The sequence below is a fragment of the Microcebus murinus genome, chromosome 1, assembly GCF_040939455.1.
Source record: "Microcebus murinus isolate Inina chromosome 1, M.murinus_Inina_mat1.0, whole genome shotgun sequence".
NCBI lineage: Eukaryota > Metazoa > Chordata > Mammalia > Primates > Cheirogaleidae > Microcebus > Microcebus murinus.
Genome location: NC_134104.1, coordinates 133,574,660 through 133,602,013, shown reverse-complemented (window position 1 = coordinate 133,602,013; position 27,354 = coordinate 133,574,660). Strand labels below are relative to the sequence as shown.

At 36.4% G+C, this 27,354-nt stretch overlaps 1 protein-coding gene across 2 annotated transcripts in view; it reads right to left on the bottom strand.

The window, feature by feature from the left end:
* RARB (retinoic acid receptor beta) overlaps positions 1–27,354 on the bottom strand; it is a 702,725-nt gene that overhangs the window by 451,883 nt on the left and 223,488 nt on the right. The gene's annotated exons all lie outside the window — the stretch shown is intronic.

Here is a 27,354-nt window from a genome sequence, read left to right as displayed (position 1 = left end):
TTGAGCCTAGTTATGATTTAAAATTCATGGGTCTGAAACTGCAATTACTTTTGCACCAACCTAATGAAAGTTCTGTTTAAACAATTGTAGTCCATTAAGTCCTCCCCCAGCCCAATATTCTAGAATCTTAATTCTTTCACAAATCATTGCCATAAGGACCAATGAAACCTAACCCAAGCAGCTACTGAGTGAAGTCCAGTGGGGAATACTTGAAAAATATGACAAAAACCAGCCACATTGCATGAGCATGCAACACAGGGCATTAGGGAAATTGGTTAATATACTGAGTTACTTAAAATTATAATGTTGAAAAAAATAATTGCAGCAGCAGGGAAATGATGCCAATTAAGTAGCCCAGTAATGGGAAAGAGGCAGGAGAGAAGTCACTTTGCCATCCATAACCCAGCCCCTTCACTTCCCAGGCAGTGGAGACCTGTTTTCTGCCATCAGGACAGAACTGTTTGGAAGATGTAGGTTCCAACTGCACTGAGATTTTCAGAAGGAAACAAAAGGTGCCAGTTAAGAAGACATCATCATTATCTTCAAAGCACAGGAAGGACTGTAAATGACTAAAGTGAAGTCAGATGACAATACTTATTGCTTTCATTTTTTTTCCAAAAGCCAATTTCTTCTTTTCTTTTGATGGTGCGGTATTCTGGCCACCCCCAGAAAGATTCCAAAATCCTCCTTCAGTTTTTTTTTCCTGTTGGCAACCTACGCCACCAGGAAATCCATCTTTCAATACAAATCTGAATGCCTTGTACTGTCATTTGGGTTTAAACATATTTCTCCCAAGCTCTGGCCTCAGTAGAAATAGCAGACAGCTGGTCATCATGTTCCACATCATAAACCTGTTGGGAGGATGTATGGCCAAGGAAGGGAGTTGGCTCGTATTGGAATCACTTGGAAAGCTTATTAAAACACAGATTGCTGGGCTCCACCTCCAGAGTATCCGTTTCATAGCTCTGTTGTGGAACCCAAGAATTTGCATTTGTGATAAGCTCGCAGATGGTGTCGATGATACTGGTCCAAGGACCACACTTTGAGAACCACTGCTCTAAACCAATCCCAAACCTATTATCTCAAAAGCTATGGCACTGGTTCCCAAATTCTACTGCATTGTTAGGATCACTTGAAGAGCTTTTAAAATTCCAATTCATTTTCTACCAAGTAAATCAAGACATCTTGAAGTAGAAGCCAGTCATAGGTAATTTTCAAAGACCTCCTGGTGATGGAAATATACAGCCAAGTTCGGGAACCACTCAGCCTTGGAATGGAGTCTTGAGCCAAAGGGAAAAAGCACTGGACCAGAGTCCAGAAAAGAAGGAATAGCAGCAACAATGAAATGTGATCTAGGGAAAACTCTTTTATTTCCCCAGTCTTTTTTCTCATCTGTCAAATGGCATAACCATATCATCTTTTCCTCAAGTAAAATGGTTTTGAAAATTAGGAAGCAGCCTAGAAACGTAAGGCATCAAGAGAGAGAGAGAGTCCAGCCAAGAGTAAAATGCAAGGCCTTTGGCTGTAGGAAGACCTAGGTCAGAACTCTGATTTTGTGTAGTTCTGTGACCTGGGCAAGTTATTTGACTCCTTTTTGTGTTGCAGTTTCCTCTTTTGTAAAATGAGAATGAGCATTACACCTTCCTCGTGGGATTCTTCCAGAGTAATTATGCTATTTGCCCAGGACATAGCAGGTGCCCAATAAATGGCAACTAGATGTATTTGATGGGGGTGTATACTCTATATGCCACCATCCCTAGAAACAGAGAAGGCATCCCCATAGGAAGAATTTCAGAGGTTCTCTATATTAACAGCGAATAGGCTAGAAAATAGCATTGAATAGAACTCCCATATGCAGACAACAGGCAACTGTGGACATGGGAAGATGCAACTCAGGTTAAGTCAGTCACTGACTAGGTCCCTTAAGGCAGCAGAGTCCTTAGAACAGCCAGGTCTAAATGCAATACCCATTTACAAGCTGGTTTCTTCCTCAGACACAACATTTTGGAGTGTTACTCTGAACTTGGGGGCACACACTTATCTTACATTTGATATTTTGTTTCAGGGATATAAGTGTTTTTCCTGGACCCAGACCGTAAATGCCTTGAATTTTACAAAGTTCATGTTTTCCTAGAGCATGCATAGGCTGATGATTCTGGGTGCTTAATACTCATCAATTTCTCATCTACCTCCAGAAGCCCCCCAGCCACCGCCTTTAAATTTATCTTTCACAAAGCTTCCAAAATCATCTTTCAAAAATCTAAATGCCATCTCTCTGCTTAAAAGCCTCCTAGGGTTCCCACTGCTCACAGGATCCAGTTTAAACTCCTTGTGGTTTACAAGGCTCTTTGTGATCCAGCCTATGCTGACTTCCCCAAGCTTGGCAGAGGAGCAATCAATAGCCGAGGCTTTGATGTCATAGGAATTTGGGACTGAAGTCCAGTCCAGCCTCTGACAAGTTGTGAACACGTTAACAAGTTCTGTAACCTCCCTGACCCTCAGTTTATGTGCAAAATGGGAGCAATGCTACTTCCCTTTCAGATTTGTTGCAAGGCTAGAATACATATGAAATGCTTAGCATATGACAGGCACATATGTGTATATATTTATATTTACAAATGTAAACTGCATTTCCTAATACTCTCAAATGTTCAGCTCTTACCCCAGAAATTGTAAGCTCCCTCAAACCTCTAGGTTGCATTGTGCCTTTACCTTTGAATGGGCACATTCCTCTCTCATCAGCTTGGAAACCTCTCACCCTACAAGTTCCAGATGCATGATGTCACCTTCTGTGATGCTTTCCTGACCCACACATGCAAACGAGCTCCCTCCCCAGCTACCACTGCCATCTTTGGTACTCAGCTCTGCCTGTCACACCCTAATGCAATTAAAGGTTAACATGCTTTTCTTTTAAACTAGGTAGAAGGTTTCATAAAGATCAGGGACCATCCTATATTCATTTAGCATAGCACGTGACTTGCACAGAGTAAGTGATGTTTGTGAAATGTCTCCGTCCTCACAGTTTCTCCTCTGTTGTGTAAACTCATATGTGATATGAAATACTGTGAGTTCACAGAGGGTGTCCCATGCCCTTGCTACTCCCAGACCAGGAGTACCCCCATCACTTGGGTGCTTCTTAGGATTGAAAAAAACTCAGGTACCTCCGCAGACTTCCTACACCAGAATCTACATGTTCACAAGACCTGCAGGTGATCTGATGCACATTAGAGCTTGAGAAGTGCTGCCCCAAACCTCTGCATCCCCTACCCAGAGGCACATAGTAGGCATTTGACAAATCAATGAGAGTATGGACAATGCAACACACATTAGCAAGGAAGAGAAAGGTGCTCTAAGTATGTTTCAATCCCAGAGTAATGCTAGTGATAGGAAGTTCTATATTTTAGACTACATAACATTGTGCTGATGGTTTATAAGCTCCATTCTCACCAGAGGTCCTGAGAAGTATCACTCCTACCTAATTTTATAAATAAAAATTAAAGAAACAACAACAAAAATCTATGCCAATCCAGATATTTGTATAACAGGAGAAATATAAGAAAGCTTTAAATAATGCTGGATCACAGAATTAAAAATAAAACAATTACAACTTACTCTTCCCGAGGGTGAACCTAGCAAAACTCATGAATAACAACATGTCCACCACGAGCAAGAGAATCCTGATTTACCCCCTGTACCAGGACACGGGATGACCATGGCATGAGACTAATCCATAGTCAATAAATATCACTGTGAGCAACCCTTGTGCTCTAAAGTGAAGATAGAATGCCATTAAGTTGAACAAAACAACTGGAATATAATTTAAAATCCCTTTTCTCCTGTATCTCAGTAATGCCATAAGAAATGTCTTAGTTTTTCTGAGTTGTATACTTAGTCCTCTCCCCCAACCTCCTAAATGAACATTAGAGGCACTGAATAAGGGCACAAGGAAAAACGATCATTGCATCAAACATCCTTCCCTTACACCTGAAACTCACGTTCAAGTGACATTATCTGGGAATCCATTCAGTGGGAAAATGTCCTCATAACAAACACCAATTATATAGCAAGAAAACATCCTTCTCTGAGAGGCATATTTTATCAAAAATAGGGTATTTGCAAAACTTCTGCATAATTATAAAATGTTGCCCTATGTTCTCTCCTGGAATAAAAAGGAGCAAGCATGTAACGTGCATCAAAAATTACAATGTTTGGGTAGCAAGCCTGAGGAGAGGGCTGGAGTTAACAAGTATTGTATACCTTACTGACAAACTGGGAAAGGTAGTATTAGAAACAATAGCAAAAATAAAAGAGGGAGACAACTATTTTTGCCTCAATTTCCTCTAAATTCTGGAGGAATATCTGCCTACAAATCAGCAGAATAGAAACACTTTATATAGGAACAGAGCCTCACTTTTTAAGATCTTAGGTAAACCAATGAACAAACAAAAAGTCCCAAATGAAAGGAAGAGAAAAAGGCATTTGGAGTATTTACTTTGCCATCTTATTCTCAAAAGAGCTGGAACACCACAATAGTTTGCAATCCAACCAAAAGGGTTGCAAATACTTTTTTCCCATCACTTAACCAGATGGGAAAGATTTTGTGAACTTTTCTGAGCAACAAACAGGACCGCCTCTTCTCTCCTAAGTGCCTCATCAGCAGATTCCTGGAGCCTGGCTGTAAAAGCACTTGTTTCCACTTTTCCCAATCTCAAAGATGCCTCTTAAGCTATAGTGAGGCAGAGAATAGCCATTCAATTATCCAAATATTACAAGTCCATAAAAGAACATTGTGTTGCAATTGGTTTCTTAACTTGAGTGAAACAGCATGCCCCAACATAATCCCCCTGTTCCTGAAAAAAAATCTCCACTCAACATCTTCTGATTCAACCACTCTGCAAGATGCACTTCTATCAATTTTGAGATAACTTGCAGAATACACAGACCAAACCAATATGATCACAGCACCACAGAGGGAAAAATAAACCCCAAATTAAACCTGTTTACATGAATATTGATAGTAGCAACAGCAGATTATATTTTTTTGCCTTTTTTTTATACAGATGTTCAGATTTCAATTTCCAGAATGATTTTAAATGTATCCAACTGTTTTAATGTAACCAATGCCTTTTAGTGCCCACTCCACAAATATTCCAGTCATCCTTAGCTGCATGCATTTATGTCTACGAGCACTTGGAGAGTAAGTGGGGGGGGGAACCTAAACAAACTAAAGCCTAATTGTGAAGTCTATAAAATTTATGTCTACCCCATGTGAAACAGATGGTGGATTTTGTAGAAGGCATAAAGCAATGAGCTGTCCAGTTTAAAGTTTAGTTTGCAAGCTGCTATTTCCTAGGAAAAAAGGTAAGTCACAGTTTCTTCACACTTTTCCTGTTTGCCAAGGACTCACCTGAGCTTAGAAAGAGGGCAAGTAGCTTAGGAATTCATTTTCCCAAGGAAACCATAAAATTCCATGGATGGGCTCAGTTCAGCCTCCCACCTTGCCATCCAGAGACAGTATACCCTCAAACCTCAGAAAACGTCTGGATAGCACCGTGCATGTTCCATTCTGTGCATCTTGCAAAAAAGAAAAAAAAAAAAACTCACTCGTGCAGATCTCTTTATTGCAGTTGACATGGGCTTGCCCAGGGGACTGACTTGTTGTTCCAGAAAGATCCTTAAATAGGCACTACTGATGAAACATTTAATCCAAGCCCCAGGATCAAGTGGCTTCTACTGCCAGGGACAGTGATAGAAAAATCTATTCCCCAATTAAATAATTGCACGCGAGGCTGTAACTGTTCATTATGTCCTTTTAACCTAGTTCAGCTTTCCTGGAACACAGCCAATCGTCTTCATATTTTACTTTAATAATTTACATGTAGTACTTTTGAGATCATGGATTATTTTAAACATTTCTTGAAGGAAACCATTTCTTTCCCCCACATGAAAAATGGAGTGTGAGTTTGAACCAGAGATGGTTGTTGTGATACACCACACAGCAATTATTCATTTAAGTACATATTGGCTGTTTCTGAAATTATTCTCTGCTTATGGTTAAAAAAAAGTTAGCTTTTATTTGGGGGAGGGCATTCTCATGTCCTTAGTACCATGAATATTTTGTTTCTGTGTAATGTGAACTGTGAATACAAGAAGTGAGAGGAGATTCATTGTCTATATTAAGGGTTGTATCCCAAAAGTCGAATAAAAAAATAAAAAATTTTGCCCCCTAAGGCAAAAACCACATCCACATTATGTGACAGCATCAGACAACAGGAAAGTGTTCAGTGGAAAATGTCCAGAATATTTTGTTCAGAAGCTTTAACATCTTCAGAACACAGAGGATTGTGACAAAAGTGACAGATTTTTTTTAAGACAGGAAAGTTACACATTAAACACAGGCAGTGCAATAGTTCTTAAGATTAATACATTTGTGCAAACCAAGTATTATTTTTGAAATGCAAAGCTGTTAGAACAAAGAACAAATGTTAGAGGTATGGAGAGATTTGAGAATATCCAATGTTAGAATTTTTCCTTCAATACTTGTTTTTTCCCTGGAAAGAACTAGAAAACACCAGAATGCATGGTTTCCACTGAGGGGTTATTTTGAATGAAGTTTTTTTTTTTTTTTTTTATGATATCAAAGGTGCCAAGGGGTAAACCAGCTCCTTGAGATCTTAGCTTTAAACCCTTCAAGGAAATGGATATTTAATTCTTCAAAGTTGTCCTGTGTCTGTTATTTTGTACTTTCATTCAGATTAACTATGGATTTTAATTACTGCTTTCTGTCATTTGGTGAATGGATATTTTTCTGATAAGTCACACCAGTAGACCTGGACTGAAGTCACATCCCACATCAGGTCAACGTTAAGGGATTGTCCTCCAAGGCCCAGTGATTCTTCTGTCATTAAGTGGGGACTCTAAGTGCTAATGTACCAATATCTGGGAACTGCCTTTTTCTTAATTTCAAAGGATTTGGATTTAATGAGAAACACAATCTATGAAAAGCACTATTTCTATTTTGTCTCCAGCATCATTCACATGGAAACTATCAGTTCAAACTCCTTTAAAGAGGAGGAAATGAATTGTATGTTCTTGGCTTCTCTTTCAAGGAAAGGCTTGCTATTGCTGAACCTCGCTAAGATAAAATGATGAAAAAGAAAACACAACTTTAAATAATGCCTGTATCAATACGTGCATGAAGAAATGAACTGCAACACTCAGGCTTCAGACCATTTTAAGTGCCTCTTCAACGGTAAGAGCTGTTTACTTATTAAATAGAGTGAACAGATATTAAGCAACATTTCACAACATACTCTTCTCAAAATTTGGGATACTTTTACTGAATATGATCCAGTCTTCACCAGTGCTTACGACTCTCTTTTATTTGTTACTTCCTTTATTTATCCCTGCTGAAACAACATTCTCAATCCCTAAAATGTTGAAATGGTAAATAAATGACCTAAAATTTACTACATATCTAATTTACTCTAATTTTGTATTCCTGTGATATATAATATTACTCTAATTTTGGCATTGTCAAATATATATATATGTATGTATATATATATATATATTTTTTTTTTTTTCTGAGCAAGCTATTGAAATATAATGAAATAGCTTGCAAGGTAATTTTTATGGCAGAAAACCAAAATAACCCCAAAATAAATTATAAAGTCTGTTCTTCACAATGAATATTTTTTTAAAAAAATTGGCTCCTTCTATTCTTTTAAATCGTTGAGAAGACTCTGTAATTACTCTCAGAAACTTAGGATCAATCTTTGCACCCTAAAGAAATGTCAATTTAGAAAGTTCCACAGACTTTTACTGAGTTAGTAAAACTTAAAGGGGGCAGGGTGGGGAGAGAACATAGCATTAAATTCAGCAAATATGAGAATGACAGGTACTGCAAGCTGCATTGTGATAAAACTGCCAAAAGAAATCTGTATTTTCCTTCCTTTTTCGTGATTAGAAAAAAAGAGACTTGTGCCATTTAAAAAGAGCTTTCAATTGCTCCCCAGTCAACGACTTAGCACCTTGTCAGGGACTCTGGGAGCAGCTTTTCAATACTAATAACTTGAAGTACTAATGTCAAATTTTGCTTTTGGAGTAGCAAATATATCTGGTTCACCAAATAGCTCAGCTTTGCTTTAGAAATGCCCCACAATGAATACATTAGCTTTAACATCTATTCTTTTGATAAGCCATCTTGAGGTGGTCTGACTTTTGTTTTCTTTACTTTCACAAACACACTCCTCACCATGATTAATGGCCTCCCATTGGGTATATGGAAAATTTCCCAGCCCGGTTCCCTTGAGAATGCTCCACTACATGGATTTCTAAGCAAAGCTAGATTAAAAGAGGAGGAGCAAGAGCTATAGTCCCCCTACCCCACAGCCATCAATTATATACAGTTATAAATCAAAGTTTTCAGCCTGAACAAAGACCAGCGTGGCAAGCAAACAAGGGTGTTCACGGCAGATTGTTTTGAGGCCGAATAAAACTCTTGACAGAAAACAATGGAGTTGGGAAAGCCACTGTCAATATCACTCTAAAGTTTAGCTGATTTATGAAGAATTAGACATGGTATATCAAGTCACTGGAGAATTGATTGAGAAAACAGCAAAGAGAAGTGTGAATAAGCTAATATGAAACCAAATGAAGCTCTTCCTTCAAGGCAACAAATTTTCACCAAATAATGTTGATATCCATGTCAATTTGACCCTTTGCTTTAGATCCCTATTATGAAATTTCTTATCCACCTTTCCTATTTATTTTTGGTTTCTTTGCTAGGAAAACTACTGTCCTTTACAACCTTCCTGAGAACCATGATTTCAGGCTCCTATCTTTCTTCACATTTTGTTGTTACACTTGGGAGACTTTAATTTCACTTGTTTCAGATACTGTTTACATGCCCCACATAAAATTCTATTTTACAGGGGGAGAAATGGGAAAATACTGACTTCTGTGAAAACAAATGGAAATATCATCAGAAGGCAAAGCAGACAGAAGGCATGACATTAAATAAATAATGCTATATTTTCCTGTGGGTTTTTAAAATCCTTAAGATATAATATTAACCAAGAGCTTTCTCTTTTAGAACAAACATTTTTCATACCTGTAAAATATGTATGTGCTTGGCTGAGAAAATGAATAATTCTAGTAACAATCACCATTACCATAACTTTTGTTGAGCATTTATTATTCTTCAAAGCAATTTAGGTATATGATTTGACTTATTCCTCAGAATAAACCTATAAAGTATTTACTATTAACCTCTCCATTTTATGGCAGAGGAAGTGGACGCATAAAAAGGCTAACTTGCCCTTAGTTACATGGCTTAAGTAAGACACGATGGATTCTAGCTCTGAACACAGGAAGTATGGCTTCTTGAATCCATAATCTTAAGCACTACACCTAGCTTCACCTTTGCATAAAAAAACAGAAATATGTATTCACCAAATCATTCAACCTTCATTCAAAATCTTCATAAGGTAAATCATTTTCCTAAGGAAAAATGTCCTGACCTCCCCTAGTCACTTTTTTACATTAGTAAGCTGTAAAAATCAAATCAAATGATACAATATGTAAATATGGAAGGGAAAATTGTAAGTTGTATTGAACATCTGAATTTGTTCTGCTTACTATTGCTTTCCTTATCTTGATAACAGAATTGCTCTTTCCTATGCATAGTCCATTCCATGTTGTTCTTGTGGGAACCAGACAGGGTGAACTGGATTGAAGTCTAATTGGAATTCAACATTCCCATAGCTAGAGGGTAATGTGAATGGCTATGATCTGGGTCATTTCTGAGGCCACTAAAGACATGGGTGAGCCTTCATTATGTTTTCCTACCTCTTTCAGCAAGACATGTGGACATGGTGAACCTGTCTTGACCATACGGACTCAAGGGTATAGGGGATGGCAAAGCCACAATATGGAAGAAGCCTGAGTCCCTGAATCATTACATAAAAGAGAGCTGCTTCCAAACCTAGAACATCTACTGTAGGTTGTTACATAAACAAGAAATAAATTTGCTTCAGGATTAAACATATTTTGATCTATTTGTTACAAGACTTTAGCCTACCTTCATTAATGCAATAACAGTACCAAGGAATTTCAGCTACACTTTAAGTTTAGATTATTTCAATAGATTAGCCAAAATGAAAATCATGGAAGTGGATTTGAAACAAATCTGGATAATTATGGAGGGGCTGGATCACAAGTAAGATAAAAGGAAGATGATGAAGCCAAGTGTTTATTACTTCATCATTTAGGGGAAAGTAGGCACTGATTAAGACCAGGGCATTATATATATATATTTTTTAAATTTGAAATGTTTACCTTTACTTTTGTATTCAGGAAATGATAAAAGAAGAGAAATAAACTGAATGGGTCAAGTTATAAAAAAAATTTGGCAGGGGGCAGATGAGAGCATAGAACAAGGAAAATGTAGGAAAGGAGGAGGAAAGAGAAAAGGCAAAATTGTGAAAGTGATAAAACAAAATTACATTAATTTTCCCAAGCATGCTCCTTACCGAATCTAGAAAATCCTTGAAGAATGATTTATTCAGAGTTTTCTCATATGATGAAATGGTGGATAAAAGTATTAATATAGTCATTATTAAAAAAGAACAACCCCCTCCACAAGTTAACTAACCTGAGAATGATTCGTTTATGCTTCAAGGTAGGATGTGTTACCATTTTATGGCTCATATTCACATTGTTGTATTTGTTAAATAAATTGTTTTATTTTCGTATTTCAAATAGATGACACTGTTGCTTGTCAAAGAATAAATCGCAATTGATAAGATAACTCAGTATTTTTAACCTCAGGTGGCACATCTATAGTCATCATTTCTTAGTATTCTGTTTTGGGAATGATGCATGCCTTATGCCATCTTCAAAATAATGAACCTATTTATCTATAGCTTATCCAACTTAAAGAACTGCAAGCTCTGCTTTATAATTTTGTATTGAAAGGACTATAGACGAATGATTTCTTGTTTGTCATAATCATTGCATAGAGAATGTATTGTGAAATAGTGGCAAAACTGTCAATATTTAAGGAAATAAATCGATTTATGGTGAGGTCTATACGAGTTGGCAAATGGTCTTTTAGAAATGTACTCAAAATGAATTGACTATAAAATCTAATTAAAAATTTAGATTAAAATATATACATATTAAAATTAGAAATAAAATCCAAAGATATGGAAACAAATGTTTAAAAACCCCAAACAGATGGAAAATAAAAAAGGAAAAATGCTATAGCAATATAAAATCAGAGAAATAATAGCAAAAATTCCTGATGAATTCCAAAAGAACAGCTCACACATTTCTTTTTAAATAGTGTTTCACAAACTCCCTCCCAAAATAGCAATAATTTTCTAGTCATAAAAGTATCTAAGAATATTTTGTTGCACATAGGAAGATGAATTATGTGTAAAGAATAAATATTGATGGTATCAACATATTTCCAGTATAGTCTGAACAGATGATTAAAAGTCAACTAAAAGAGGTAAATTTTACCATTACAAATTAAACAACATTACAAATTAAATAACAAAAACAAAATCATTCCTACACTTATAGGTACCAGCCATGACAGAGTGACAGGTATCAAATTTAACCTCCTATGGTAAACAGCTATGAAGCTAGATAAAACACATGAAGCAGCTGTTTTCAAGTATTGCACACAAAAGAGGACTGTGATCCTTGAGGGAAAGGAAACACATGAGTGAGTTCAGTTCTTGCTGGGGAAAAATTTGCAAAATGGGTACAGGGAAGAGGAACTCAAACAGAAAGCAACAGTTTTTTCTGGGCAGAAAGAGAGGAGACTGGAACTTGGAGATGCTGAGTTGGATAGAACTTAAAGAATAGGGTACCATATAAGTAGAGATGCATAGGGAAGGAGCCCCACGGGACTGTATTGGGGTGTCATTGAGTTATGACCAAATACTAAGATAACCGAATAGAGGATGAGACTAAGTGATGTCTGCTAGAGAATAACTTCTGGGAAGCTGGGAGATGAATGACGATTCCAAAGGCTACACAGTACTGGAAAAAATTTCAATTTTACCAAAGTCGTAAACCTTGCTGAATACCCAGAGCATCTAGCTGAAACTTAGGAGTATGGCAACCTATGGCAACTCTAGCTCTAAAGTAATAGCTACTTTGGATTTGTCCCAACAAGACCTAAAGCCAAGCTGAAACTCCAGTTACCATAACAAAACCCAGTCATCTTTAAAGGATGATAATACAACCCAGACTTTCAATAATACAGCATTTACCATGTCCAGCATATACTCTGTAATTACTAGACAATGAAAGCAAGGGAAAAAAGAGATCATGAGAGACACAATATAGGAACAGAGAGATGGCAGAGATGTTAGAATTATCAATGATTTTTAAAGTTATGATGTATATTCAATGATTTAAATAAAAGATGGACATAATGAGTAATCAAATGGTATATCCAACAGAGAAATGCAAAGAGAACCAAATAAAAATTTCAGAACTGAAAAACACTGTCTAAAAGGAGAAAAAACACTGGATGAACAATAGCAGATTTCAAATGCTGAAAGAACATATCAGTGAGATTTGAAGAATGATCAATACAAACTGCCTAAAATGAAGCACAGAGAAGATAAAAAATGAACAAAAGAAGAAATAGAGCCACAGCAATCATTGGGACGATATGAAATGGCTTACCATATATGTCACTGGAGTCCCCAGACAAAAGACAGTGGCAAAACAAATATTTGAACAAAAAATGGTCAGTAATGTTCCATATTATTCTTCAAAATTACTTTTTAACCATTCAGATTCAAATATCTTAATGAATCCCAAACAGAAAACAAACAAACAAACAAAAAACAAAAAACAGGGTGGCAAGCCACACCTAATAACACCATCAAAAATATTGGGAAAAAAAGATAAAGTCTTAAAAGTAGCCAGAAGGAAAAAAAAATATATGCAGAAGAACAATGATAAAAATAACACCTATGTTTTTCAGCAACAATGCAGGCAAAAAGGTAATGGAAAAACATCTCTGAATTATTGAAATTTAAAAAACAAAACAGCTTTCAAACCAGAATTCTACATCCAACAAAAATATTCTTCAAAAACAAAGTTGGTATAAAAACACTTTCCAGATCAACAAGAGTTTAAATACTTGAGCATCAGGAAAAATGTATTATATAGACTCACATCATATATATTAACAGATATTCCTCCGAAATATCAGAGAAAGTTCTTCAAGTTGAAATTGAATACTATCAAAAGGAAATTCAAGAATGCATGAAAAAATGAAGAGCTCTAGAAAAGATAAACACGTGGGTCTGTGTAAGCAATGTTTTCTCTTATTTCTTAATTTGTTAAAAGACAAGTGATTGCTTAAAGCAAAAGTAACGGTGTGCACTCTAGAGTTCATAAAAGATCTCAGAGTGAAAGATATTCGAGTAGTAGTAATACAAAGGACAAGAGTGGAATAAAAAAGATAATGTAAGGTTTTAACATCATACTTGGGGAGATACAATATCAAAATACTTGAACGGAATCAATATGAGTTAAAGATCCATATTATAATCTATAAAAAGTATAAAATTATAAAGAGGTATAGTTAAGAAAGCTATGGAAGAAAAAAAAAAAAGAATACTAAAAACTAAACCAAAACCTCAATTGAAAAAAGGCAGGGGAGGAGGAAAAATAGTTGTAAAGAACAAATGGGAGAGATACAATACAAATAGCAAAATGGTATATATAAACCCAACCATATCAATCATTATATTAAATGTAAATAGACTAAATACTTAATTAGAAGGGATTGGCTACATGTAAAAAAAAAAAGTAAGTTCCACTTTCATACTCTTTATAAGCATAAATATTTTATACTTTACACTTTACAATTACAATTTACATTTTAAATATAAAGAAGTTAAAAGAAAAAAGGATTGAAAATACACACTGGAAACTGGTATTTTCAGAAAGCTGGAGTAGCTATATAATTATCAGCAGAGTAGACTTCAAGACAAAGAATATTAGCAGAGACAGAAGGGATAATTCATGATGATGAAGAGTAAATTCACCAGAAAGACATAAAAATCCTAAATGTATATGCACCTAGTAATAGAGCCTAAAAATATATGAAATAAACATTAGCAAAAGTAAAGAGAAACAGACACATGTACAATTACAGTTAGAAATTTTAATGTTCCCCTATCAGTAGTTGACTGTACAAGTAAACAAAAATCAGTATGGATGCAGAAGTAATATCCATCAAAGTAATATTTAAAGAGCAGTATACTCAACTATAAAATATATATTCTTTTCAGAAGCATATGGAACAGTCATCATGAAATATCATATGCTGGGCATAAAACAAAATATTAATAAATGTTAAATATCAAATATTTTATAGAGTATATTCTCTGAACATAATTAAATTAGATACAATAGCAAACAGATACTTGGAAATTAAACAACATATTTCTAAATAACCCATGGATCAAAAACAAAAGCACACAGAAAATTTACACATATTTCAAACTGAATTATAAGAGAACACAATGTAATAAAACTTGTGAGATGCAGCTAAGGCAGTGCTCAGAGGAAAATTGATCTAATGATATAAGTTTCCACCATAAGAGAGTAAAGGAAGAGAAAATTAAACCCACAGCATATACAAAAGGAAATAATAAATATAAGAGATATCAAATCAGAAATCAATAAAAGACAGATAAAATACAGAAATGTTGACCACATCAAGTCTTTTTAAAAAAAATTAATAAAATTAATAACCCCAAGTGTGAGCGACAAAAAAAACAACAAAAAAACCCAGGTACATTGAATTTCATCAAAATTAAGAACTTTTGTACAAAGGATAATATCAAGAAAGTAAAAAAAAAATAGCCTAAAAGTAGAAGAAAATATTTGTAAAACATGTGTCTGATAAAGTTTTAATACCTAGAATACATAAAGAACTACAACTCAATAAAAAGACAACCCAATTCAAAAATGGGCCCATGGCTTAAATAGGTATTTCTCCAAAGAAGGTATACAAATGGTCAATAAGTATAAGAAATGCTCAACATCATTGGTCAGTGAATCATTAGGGGAAAAAGAAATAAAAATCACAATGCTATATGATAATGCACCAACTAATATAGCTATATTAAAAATAGTGGAAAATAATAGGTGTTGGCAAGAATGTGAAGAAATTGAAAGTCTCATACTTTGCTGGTGGGAAGGTAAAATGGCGCAGCCGATGTGAAAAAAATTTAGCAATTTCTCAAAAGGAAAACATAAAATTACCGTGTAATTCAGCAATTCCACTCGTAAGTATATACCGAAATGAGTTGAAAGCAGGGACATGAACAGATACTTTTATACCAATATTCATTGCAGCATCATTCATACTAAACAAAAGGTGGAAACATCTCAAATGTTCATTAGCAGATGAATGGATAAACAAAATGTGTTACATAAATAGAATGTAATATTACTCATCAATCAAAAGGATACATGCTACAAAATGGATGGACTTTGAAAACATTCTGCTAAGGAATCAGAAACAAAAGGACAAATATTGTATGATTCTACGTATGTGAAATACCTAGAATATGTAAATTTAATGGGGTCAAAGCACATAGTTACCAGGGGCTGGGAAATACGGGATGAGAGAGTTATTGCTTAACAATTACAGAGTTTCTGTTGGGGGTGATGTAAAGGTTTTGGAAATAATGATTATGGTTGCACAACATTAATGCCACTGAATTTCTTTCAGAAAATACAAGTGACAAGAACTCTTTACAACTCATTGTATGAGGCCAGGATACTCCTGTTAAGAAAATCAAACATGATTACAAAAGAAATTTATAGACTAATAACCCTCATGAACATAGTCACAAAAATCTTAAAACTTTAGCAGATTAAGTCCAGCAATATATTAAAGGATACTACATCATGATCAATTTGGTTTCATCCTAAAATAATGGTAATACATTAAAAAAATTAATCAGTGTTATTCAGCATATAACAGAATAAAGAAGATACAGATGATCATCTCAGTAGATATGGAGAAAAAGCATTTACCAATTTACAACACACATTTATTACAAACTCAGCAAACTAGAAATTGAGAGAGAACTATTTTAACCTGATAAAAGGTTAACATAATACTTAATGGTAAATGATAAACAGCAATTGGCATAATACTTAATTGTAAATGACTAAACACTTTTTCCCTACAATTAGGAAAAAGGTACGAATATCTACTTTTACCATTTCTATTCAACATTAACTACGGGTTCTATCTGGCACAATAAGGCAAGAAAAAGAACAAGCATACAGTTTGAAGAGGAAGAGGTAATTGGTCTTTACTCAAAGACAACACAACTATGATGTGCTCAAAGACAACCCTAAGGTATTTATAAAAAAATGTCTGTGCAAAGTTAGCAAAGTGGAAAAATACAATCAATATGCAAAATCAATTTTATTTCCAAATATTAACAATTAGAAATTGAGGTAAAATACAATACCAACAAAAAATGAAACACTTAGAGGTGAATTTCATAGAGTATGTGTAAGATCCATACACTGCAAACTATGAAATATTGTGAGAGTTATTTAAAAAAATCTAATTAAATATAGATATATACAATATTCATGGCTTTGAAGACTCAGTACTTTTAAGATGTCAGTTTTCCCCAAATTTATTTAGGGATTCAACACAATTCCAATCAAAATTTCAGCAGCCTCTTTTGTAGAGTTTGACAAGCTGATTCTCAAATGTATATGGAGTTGCAAAGGACCTAGAATAACCAAAACAAATCATGCAAAAGAAACACAAAGTTGGAGGACTCGCATTTCTTTATTTTAAAGTGACAGTAATCAAGACAGTGCGGTATTTTCTTTTATTGGTATATTGGTGCTAATTAGACAGGAGAGCAGAGCTGAATCTGCATGGGAAAACCATTTGCAGACTGACAGCTAAATTACCACACAGAAAAGGTTTCTGTGGGCTGTAACCATAATGCTGCCACTGAAACTAGTTTGTTGGCTAAAGGATAAACAGATTGAAGGACAATTTTCATTAACAGAGAAAGTTGAGGTATAGGAGAGCAGAGCTGGATCTGCATGTGCTAATTAGACAAATATACCAATAAAAGAGAATAGAAAATTCAGAAATAGAACCACACAAACAGTCAATTGATTTTTGATGAAGGAACAAAACAATTCAAATAGGGAAAGGAATCTATTCAAAAAGTGTTGCAAAAACTGAATATTTATCAATAATGAACATATATCCCAACTTTGTATCATACAAAAATTAATTTATGGTGAGTTAAAGATCATAATATAAAAGATAAAAATCTTACAGCTTCTTGAAAATAACAAGAATATTAACCTTTGAATAAGCAAAGATTTCTTACAATACAGAAAGCACTAACCATTAGAGAAAAAACTGATAAACTAGAATTCAGTAAGTCAAAAAACTTCTGCTTACCAAAAAAGTAAAGGAACAAGAAATCCATAGGATGAAAGTATTTTTTATGTACATGTCACAAAATAGAATATGAAAATAAACTCTAGAATAATAGAAGCCAAACAATGCACCTAAAAATAGGCAACAGACTTATATAATGATTTTAGAAAGGAAGAAACATGAATAAATAACAGGTACATGAAAAAACGATCAGTAACATTAGTAAGTATATTCAGACTAAAGCCAAAATGAGATACTGCTTCATACCAAATCATGATTATAATTAACAATGACAATACCAAACATTGCTGATAATATGGAGTAACCAAAGCTCTCATTAGAGACAGGCAGTGTTGAAAAATGCTCGAAATTTCTTATAAATTTAAATATACATATACTGTATGATCCAGTAATTCCACTCCCAGATATTCACCCAAGAGAAATGAAACGTATCTACAAAATGTTGTATAAAAATGTTCGTAGCAATTTTATTTATAAAACCCCACACTGGAAATAATCAAATGTCCATGAATAAATAGAGGTATACAATAGAGGTATACAATGGAATACTTCTCTGAAGTAAAAAGGAAAAGACCAAATCATACAACATGGAGGAATCTAGAAAACATATTATACTAAGGTAGATCCAAAAGGATAGATTCACTTACATAAAATTTTTAGACAAGAAAAAATTAATCTTAACAAATCAGAACATTGATTGAACTTGGAGTGGGGAATGGAGGAGACTGAGGACAAAAGAGAACTTTCTGAAGGGATGGAAATATATCCTGATAGGGACATTGTTTGCATTTATGTACCCATGTCAAAATTTATTAAACTCTATATGTAAGATATGTGCATTTTACTATGAGCACATTATACCTTGACTAATAGAACCATAAAAAATAATGTTCCAAAGCATTTGGCTTATAAGAAAAATAGGAATACACATGCTATTTGAAGAGCACATTAATTATCAATGTTGATTTGATCATATGGGGAAAGGCCAACCTCTCTTTTTGGGCCCAAAGCAGAGTTGGCTTACTTTAGATGACATAGCAAATGACTCTAAGAGAAATGGTTCTTTTTCTAACAATAATCTAAAATACTAGAAAAGCAAAGAAGCGACCTAACGTCCCTAGTTACAATGATGTTTGTCTGTAGCAAACTTTCAAAATTTTGAAAGTTTTAATTTCAAGACCTCAGAATCTTTACTATGCAAATATTCAGGGTAACTCTTTAGCAATGGAAAAACAATTGGGAAAACTTTTCTAATATATTTGAGCATGGAATCATTTATTCACTAAAAGTCTCAGCAGACAGAAGGTCCACAGAAAACAAGGTTGGTGGGCAAATTTAGATCTAAAATAGCCACAGAATTCTAGTAACTGTCATTATATGTAGAAGGCATATATAATGACTTCAAATTTAAAAATTAACTGCTTCTGTGGATACTCCTTAGTGTTCGATTTAAAGGCTTGTAATTTAACTGAGGGCTTAAATTCTTGAATCTATGATTGCTTTATCCTAATAAACCTTTTTTGAGATTATAAAGCTATAGACTGTATCTGAATTACTTTTTGAAAATTCATTCTGATGACCAGAGGCTGACTGTGGGTTTTCCAGCATCCTGTTTCAGATATCAATGGCACAAACAAATAACTTGTTAGTTTACAAACTGACGTGTCAAGAGAGGTAATTCACCAGTTTGTTGACTCATCATCAGTCAAGTGGATGGGCCTAAAAATCATCATTTTTTTGCATACAAGCTCTTCTACAGAAAGCTCCCAAGTTCATATTTTCTCTTCCGTGCCAGATATCTCCAAAACAGTGTGCTGCAATAATATTGTATCAGGGGATTCTGCAACAAATGTCATAGTCATTTGGTTTTACAGTTTTTTTTGTTTTTTTTTTTTAAGGACAATTCTGACTAAATGATCTCTACCTTCCCATCCCCACTCTTGTATGGATAATAACAGGGTTCTTAGCAATTAGCAGAGTTGCAGTAAAAATATTTTCCTCTGGCTACAATGTAGCAATGGCCAAGATAAATTGGGGGAAATATTTTTCCTATCTACTTTAATAAGTGCACATCCACGTAGGGACACACAGGGTATCAGCTCAGGCACGCCCCAGGCTCAGCATCCATCTCTCTGCTATTTTACCACTTGCAGACTGACAGCTAAATTACTGCGCAGAAAAGGTTTCTGTGGGCTGTAACCATAATGCTGCCACTGAAACTAGTTTGTTGGCTAAAGGATAAACAGAGGATTGAAGGACAATTTTCATTAACAGAGAAAGTTGAGGTATAGGAGAGCAGAGCTGGATCTGCATGAGAAAACAAGCTTAGCAAACTCAAAGACAAAACGCATGCAGATACAACTCTAATTGAGTCGTAATTTTCTTGTCAAATGGCAGGCACTTGCCGAATTCTTGGAAGAACCCCACATCTGCATCTTAGACTGTGTTGTACATTTTCTGTGCTCAATGGTTGAGCACAGAGTATGTTTTTACCTATAAATATAGTTTAAATCTAAGAAATAAAGAGAGGGAGTCAGCAGATTTTCAAAACTGATTGACAAACTATTTTCAGGAAAGCTAACCTTCTTTGCTGAGTGTCATCTAACCATAATATTGGGAACCAAGACTGAGGTATATGAGGAAAATCCAGTTCATGTTCATTAAATTATTTGGTAAATATGTACAAGTCACTGCACCTACATGTATAGAAAATAGGTCCCGGCCTCAATGACCCTGATAGCTTAAATTAAGCAAAGACATATTCAAAAGCATATGAGGATACAATTGTCAGGTTGAAAGGAATCACGTGTCCCTTGGTGTCTGCTTCTTCCCCAATTGCCAGCAGTATCATAGTGCAGTATACATAACAGGACCTAAATATACATTTATGGACTAAATTAATGAATCCATATTTGTTGTATAAGGGAGAAAGTATCAGCAGCCATAAGAAAGTTAAAGACTTGTAACTTCGCAGGCTTGGAAGGGTGAAGCCTTCACCAGCTGGAAGGTTCAAAGGTGACTTGATATAGATGTGGCATATCATTTGGGCTTCATGGAGATTCAGAGTAACACTGAGGAAGAATAAATACCAGCAGGATGTACAGAGAAGTGAATTCCTAGCCACAAGAAACAGCACTGGGACTCTTAAATTGCCAGGAGCAACCGTCTAGGATAAAACAAATACGCTCCTATCCTTCTGATTTTTAGTAGCTGGTGGGGAAGCAAACACTATTTTTAGCCATCTATGTAACTGAAACCCACCATGGCAGGTCATACTATGATTTGGTCCATAGTCATGGACCAAGTTATTTTTTTTCCAAATGTCAAAAAAACCCTTATGGAAAGGAAACACTGTTCCTTTGTGTGTTAGCAGTTTTCCGTTGTGATAAATTGTGAATTGAAAACATACACTTTAAGCTGACTCCTGGTTTAGGTTAGAACTGGCATTAGCTAGGTAAGTAATTAAATCCAGGCTCTACTCAGTGCCTGGCATCTTGCCTCACACACAGTAGGTGCTTGAGAAATCTATGTTGAGTATCAGAAGAGAAGACTTTGCCATGTACCAGGGAATAGATTTCATAAAGGCCTGACTTACCATATCTAGTCTCATACTTAAAACGCACCTTCAATTTAAAACTTAAAAATCCAAACACTCTGGGAATGTTAAAGTCTAATTCACAAGATAGATGATGAAAAAATCACAATTGTTCCCCATTTCTACCTTACACCTTGATATTGAGGTTTCTAATTTATCGAAGCCACTTGCAGGCATCCTCATTGTAGCCAGGATATGTGTTTGTTTTTTTATTTTTTTTTGAGACAGAGTCTCACTTTGTTGGCCAGGCTAGAGTGAGTGCCGTGGTGTCAGCCTGGCTCACAGCAACCTCAAACTCCTGGGCTCAAGCGATCCTCCTGCCTCAGCCTCCCTAGTAGCTGGGACTACAGGCATGCGCCACCATGCCCGGCTAATTTTTTGTATATATATTTTTAGTTGGTCAATTTCTATTTTTAGTAGAGACGAGGTCTCGCTCAGGCTGGTTTCGAACTCCCAACCTCCAGCAATCCTCCAGGCTCGGCCTCCCAGAGTGCTAGGATTACAGGCGTGAGCCACCACGCCCGGCTATTTGTTTTTCAACACCTACAATTCCCTTAGGATTTTCACTTACAGAAATAACTCTCACATTATTTACTGCAGAGTAAATTATGGTGTGGTTTTCCAAAGTACTTTGATGAACTATCCACAGAAAGAGGTCCAAGGGTCAGATGAGTTTGGGAAATGCTTCATACTCTGAGCTTACTCTTAGAGGTTCACTTTGTAAGTGACATACTTAAGGTTCTGAGAGACCCTACAGCAGAGAAACCAAATTAACTCCGTTTAACCCAGTGTTTCCCAAACTGTTACAACCATGAAACCTATTTTGGTAAAAGTTTTCGCTATCTTGCAGAACTAGTGTTCTGAGGTACACCACCGAGACAACATCCTAACACACAGATTACAAACTGATGACCTGCATAGAATTTGCATTTTAACGCCGAGGGATCACACACATTAAAGGGAAGAGAGAGAAATGTCAGTGGGCCTGCATTTCCACATAGCATCAGCCTTGCTAACCTCCTTCCTGAGGGGCGAGCTTTCTCTGCTTCGTTTTGGCTCTGGCATTCCCCTTGTATTACTCCCAAGTCATTTTATACACATACACCCCACCCTTTGCCTGCTTCCTGTAGATTCTTGATTTCGGAATTCTTGTTCTGGGGTATCTTAATCATTTAGTTCTCTCTAATGCTCTTTTTGGAGAAAGGAACATCAGCATGCAAATGGCATGAAAAGTAAAACCCCCTTTGTAGCTAGGAGAAATAATCTCTATGCCTGTTGGACTTCACAGAAACAGAGAAATCCTTCTATCAGCCCCTTGGCATCCAAATGGTATTTACCCCATTCTTTGTATCTGAAAATCCAAAAGCTTTTAAAACATTATGGGAATCTTGGGGTGTTACCAGTTACCTCTATGAAGTGGTTCATCTGTGCTCCCTTCAAATGGGTCTATACTTTTAAATTGTATCACTCCTTATTTCCTATTTCATATCATTTTAGGCTCACTTCCCAATGACTGGCTGCCCTGCTAGTCTATGGGGTTCCAGAGTGAACTCTCTCATCTACGAACAAATAGTACTGGGTCTCCACAGCAGACTGCATTCATAAGGAAGCTACTGGCTCTCCAGATGGGTTCTCATTCATTTCCCCAAATATCATGTTTACTCTTTTGAGTTGACATGTTAAACTACCCAGCTTTGTGATTAAAAATATCTTAGTTACTGAACTTCTCTAAATTTTAAAATTATATTTTAAGTTTGTAAATTTTGAGGCAATAGAAAGATTGGAAAAGATCAGAAAACCACAAGGGACACTTGGCACATCATCATGCAGCCTTCTAGGAGGAAGAGCTAGAACAAGCAAGAATTTTTCTGCAGGGCAAAGGTTAGAGGCAGCATGTTCTGTGCCCCACCTGAATTTTCCAAATAGCACATGCCACGCATAGCAGGATTTGCCTTGAAAGTAGGAGGTCCCCCAAACACGTAGACAAAACATCAATGGTTCCCCAGCATCTTTGGGAAGCTGGGATTTTTTTTTAAACCAAAATGTTCTGCCACTTATTTGATCCTTCATCACCTTGGGCTGAAAGGAGAATTTAACAATGGTTCTCATTATACTCTAAGACTAGAGTTTTTTCTCTAAGTATTTTCCAATTTGTACTTTTTACCTTTTAATCATATCAGAGGTCAGTATTCCATTATTTACCATCACCCATCTAAGCCAAGTGATTATATTGTTACCAAAAATGGTGTAACCTTATGGTCTGGATGGGAAGTGAAAGAACTAAGGTTTCTGAGGAGGAGCTTCCTGCTTATGTTTTCCCACTTTGACAAGGAAGAGTTCAAGCAGGAACACTACACACAACTAGTCACACCAGACAGGGCATTTGGATCAGTCTGTGGTGGTTTGGGTGTGGAGGGAAAGGCGTGTTACCTGGTTTTCTAGTTCGGTTGTGTTTTCAGCAAAGTTTCAGATGAAACCTAAAGTAACATGATATATTTATATTTTTAATTTCATAGTAATGGCTTATAATTATCAAAAGCTAATAATACTGTTTTCCCTGGTATGACATGGGCTTTGAATCTAAATTTCCTGCTATTTACCAGCATTCATTATTCCAGAAATATTTATTGAGCACTTACTAATGTCCTGGCTTCACTTTCCAGTACTGCAGAAATAGCAGTGAAGAAAGAAAAATCCAAGCTTGCATAGGGCTCACTTTTGAATGGTCTTGTTTTTAATAAGACCATCAGATTCTTATGTTTTAGCAGCTCCATTTTGCACTAGTTTCTGTCAGTGCCACTCAAGACCCAGAACAAATGTGGCAGAGGACCCAGTTTGGTAAACATCAACTCAGCAGCCCAGGTCAAAGGAAGATCTTGAGTGGAATTCATTCTGGCTATGTTTTTTTTATTTCAGCATATTATGGGGGTATAAATGTTTAGGTTATGTATATTGCCCTTTCCCCAAGTCAGAACTTGGAGCCCATTCCCCAGACAGTGTGCACCACATCTATTAGGTGTGTATATACCCATCCCCTCCTCCCCCTACCACCTGACACCCAATGAGTATTACTATATATGCACTTAAGTGTTAATACCAATTTGATGGTGAGCACACGTGTGCTTGTTTTACCATTCTTGGGATACTTCACTTAGTAGAATGGGCTTCAGCTCTATCCAGGATAATACAAGAGGTGCTAGATCACCATTGATTTTTGTGGCAAAGGACAGAAACAGGAACTTTTCTAAAGATGATAGGTTAATGGCTACGTTTTAAATGCTAATACCTGGATTTTTCTACAACTGTAACAAGGCAATGGAGATAACATTACTACTACATTGGGCTTATTAAAATAGGGAATGACCATAGAGTTTATTTCATCTTATTTTACACATAAAATGAGTGAAGACAACAGGGACTAAAAAAGAGCCCAAGAAGCCTTGAGGATGTAGCTCCATAAATAACAGGCTTTGCCTGCCTTGAACCTACTACATAGGGTTGTCATGTGGGTTAAATGAATGTAAAGCACTCAAGGATTGTGTCTGGCAAATATTTCTGTGCTATAATGCTAGCTACTATTACTAATTACTGCTGTATCCTCTATGTCCTTTATACTATAAGTGCTAAGCTTTTTATATAATTGTACCTCTATCTAAAAGATCTTCAATAACAGGACATTGTTGTATTCAGGCACTTGTAAGTATGGGGGAAGGGGTCTTATTTTGATCATGACCTGTAACTCAAAGAGCACTTAGCACAGTCCTTGATACCAATGATCTCTACGTAAGTGCTTATTGAACTGAATGAGAAGAGTGTCTTTAACTTTATTCAATTAAGCTTTCAGACAAACATCACTGTTATGGGTTAAATTGTACCTAACAACCACTCCCCTTCATCCCTTCCTCCCCCCCCAAAAAAAGATAGGTTTAAGCCCTAACCCCTGAGTGTGACCTTATTTAGAAATAGGGTTGCTGCAGATATAATTAGTTCAGATGAGATCACGCTGGAGTAGGGGAGGCATCTGATCTAGTATGACCGGAGTCTTGTAATGAGACCACTCTGCAAAGACAGACACACAGGGAGGATGCCATGTGCTGGTGAAGGCAGAGATTGGAATGATGAGATTGCAAGCCAAGGAATGCCACAGGTTGCTGGCAAACACAAAAGTCAGGAAGAGGCAAGAAAGGACACTCTTACCGTTGGTTTCACAGGGAGGATGGCTTTGCTGATACCTTTATTTCAGACTTCTAAATCCCTAGGACTGTGAGAGAACACATTTTTGCTGGTTTAAGCCGTTCAGTTTGTGTCACTTTGTCACGACAGCCCCAGGCAACAACAGTCACAATTCAGCCTCGCTGAGTCCTTCATGTCAGTAGTTGGGTCGGATGGGCTTACTGAATGGAGCAGCACAGCACAAAACGCAGTGCTCATTTTGTGGCTCAACATGTATAACTGGAGTATTTTGCTATTGAAGTGGCAAAACAGTCAGTTGTGCTATCGAAAAGACTGCTCTTTCATCCTACTTTTCCTGTCCCCCCCCCTTGAGATGTTCTTGAAATATGCCAGATAAAACATTATGACAGTGTGTACACAGGGAGCCTCCCAGGGTGTCAGAGTACAATCCCACGGAGATTTACGATGCTCTCCCCTTTACATCCAGGCAGGTAGGCAGTGAGACATGGGGGGGTTTTGAGACAGGCTTGGGGAGCAAGATCTCTCTGGGAAGTTTCCAGAGTTCTCTCGGTGACCTAAGAACTCTATCCAGTATGAAATCACTCCTTGCTTTGGTGGAAAGATGCAGCATATAAATTTGGTACAATATATGCCAGTTAATTCAACAAAATGTCAAACTGTCTGGGAAAGCCCTTAGAAAAGGTTTACTTTCTGTGTCACCAGGGAACTGAGTGATAGGAAGGAAAGCTCATGAAAATGAGATTTTCTCTAACTTCTGCCTACAGTGAATAAATCAGTGGGATTTTTCAAGTTCCCTCAATATCAATGAGTTTATTTCATGAGCAGGTTAGTATTTACAGTCAAAAAAAAAAAAAAATCTTTCTCTTTTCTCCTCCTCATGCTCCAGCCTAATTGATTGCTTTTTCCTTTCTCTCTCTCTCATTGTTTCTCTCCTTCTTTGCCCTTTTCTTTGCATAGCTACAGGAGAAAAGATTTGTCTGACAACTGCTCTCTCCTACCTCTTAGCTTTTAAAAGCCATCCTGAGTGTGGGGGGACTTTGTGAGTTTTTTGGGGTTTTTTTTTTTTAAAGAAGATTTAGTTTCCCTGCCCTGAACTAGGTTTAGGGTAATTGTGTATCTGCTTGAGGGCTAAATGCAATCCCTAGCCTTTTTCATAAAGTTTATGGCCCTGGTGCCCCTTTAAAGGTCTCATGTGGCTGATTGATAGGCTCATTTCTGATACTAACCATAAAGAATTGGCCATCCTGAAGATAAGCTGCTCCTCCCCTGAGCACCATGGGAGGTGAGGGCGGGCCGCCATTACAGATGACGCCTCCATTAGGGATGGCGCTTCCTGCCTCAATCACATCCATCCTTCAGCAGCCCAGGCAGTGCTCTGAGCTGAGGGACTGCACCACAGGACATATAAGCTCCGTCAAGTCCTTTTCGGTTAATGGGTATCTAAGGATTAAAACATTATCATGGGCGGACAGAAGAAAGCTACAGCTAATACCCCATTTCATAACTTCTGTTAATTTTCTCTTGGTGTCATTAAGCAGAAAAGAAGTCAGCAGACTTATAGAATATGGAATTTAAGCCTTTTTATTTACTCTAAGTATTCTTCAGATATTACAGTCCACCCCCTACTTTGATTTGTTTTCTTAGTTTCTATCTCAATCTCGTTTTCTCTCCACAAGCTATCTTTCAAATATCTCTGCATGGGACAAGTGTAGTGATTAGAAATCTGTCCTTAGCTCTTCAACTTATATATCCTGTAAACTGAGATATCTGGGTCGAAATGGACCTTGAATTCTTAGAAAAATGGCAAGGGAAAGAGGAAGGGAAGAGGAAAGGAAAGGGGTGAGGTGTTCAGAGAGAGGGAAGGAGGGGGATACAGAAGACGGGAGGGGGAGACATGGAGGGAGAGATTTTATTAAACTTTAGTTCTTAAGTGAAGATTTAATTTCCTGGAGGAAGGGAAGTTAATTTGTCCCTAGCCAAAAACTGTGACATAGATGTTACAGAAGAATTGACATAACCTGACAACCTATCAAGTGTAGGAAGCAAGGAGAGAGAGGAA